The sequence below is a fragment of the Centroberyx gerrardi genome, chromosome 14 (genome assembly GCF_048128805.1).
Source record: "Centroberyx gerrardi isolate f3 chromosome 14, fCenGer3.hap1.cur.20231027, whole genome shotgun sequence".
NCBI classification, from domain to species: Eukaryota; Metazoa; Chordata; class Actinopteri; order Beryciformes; family Berycidae; genus Centroberyx; species Centroberyx gerrardi.
This window is the reverse complement of record NC_136010.1, coordinates 4,624,406-4,625,653: the sequence shown is the minus strand read 5'-3', so window position 1 is coordinate 4,625,653 and position 1,248 is coordinate 4,624,406.

The window sequence follows — 1,248 nt, the reverse complement described above, 5'->3', positions numbered from 1 at the left end:
GCATTTTATGTTAGTGGTAGCACTAGTCGCATTAATATTATTATTAGTAGTAGTAGAAGAAGCATTAGTATTAGTAGCAGTAGCAGTAGTAGGAGTAGTAGTATCAATAGCAATAGAATTACTGGTAATAGTAGAAGTAGTAATAGTAGTATCAGTAGTATCAGTAGTTGTACTAGCAGTATTAGTAATAGCAGTTGTAGTAGCAGTAGTAGTAGTAGTAGCAGTAGCAATAGTATTACTAGTAATAGTAGTAGTAGTAGTAGTATCAGTAGTATCAGTAGTTGTACTAGCAGTATTAGTAATAGCAGTTGTAGTAGCAGTAGCAATAGTATTACTAGTAATAGTAGTAGTAGTATCAGTAGTATCAGTAGTTGTAGTAGCAGTATTAGTAATAGCAGTAGTAGTAGCAGTAGCAATAGTATTACTAGTAATAGTAGTAGTAGTATCAGTAGTATCAGTAGTTGTAGTAGCAGTATTAGTAATAGCAGCAGCAGTACTAGTTTAATACGACATACATGGCTCAATATTTTTAAAATATCAGGCCCTTTTAAAATTGGTAGCATTTTGTAAGTAAATGTAAGATAGCTTCTAACTTGCATGTTGTTTGCACCTTGTTTTGGAAACAAACACTTCATATGCGGTATCTGTTATATTAGACACTCAATATTCAATATTTCAGGTTCATTATTTCACTATTTTCAGTCTGCATTTGTCGCCATGATCACCTCTCTGAAGAACAGATGGAGAAATATATCCTCATACCGGTGACATGCTCCAGTAATGTATATATGCTGTATGTGTATCTATATGTTTCCATCTTGATCTTTATCAGCGCCCAGCCTGAAGCAGGTTGGACACTTTTACTCAGCTTGTACCTGAACGTCTCTCTCTTTCCCACAGCTAGAAACCAGAGGAACGAGACTCTAATCTTTATTGGCATCACAAGGTAAAACCTGGAGCTGCTTCACTGACAGTGAATGGGGGTCCGAGGCAGAGCGAGGCAGAGGGGGTTCAGGTTCAGCTCCGGCTCTTACCTCTTCAGGTCGAGACGCACTGGGCAGTTCTTAACTTATTGTCATCAATAATCTTTATTGTCATCAGGAGCCAAACCCTGGAGCTGCTTCACTGACAGTGAATGGGAGGCTGGTTTGTGGGAGTGAACATGTTTTGGTTCATATCTCTTTGAGTAGAGATGTATTGGGCGCTTTTTCGGGAAAAGGTAGATGGGCAGTGCTGTCAGGAATAGGC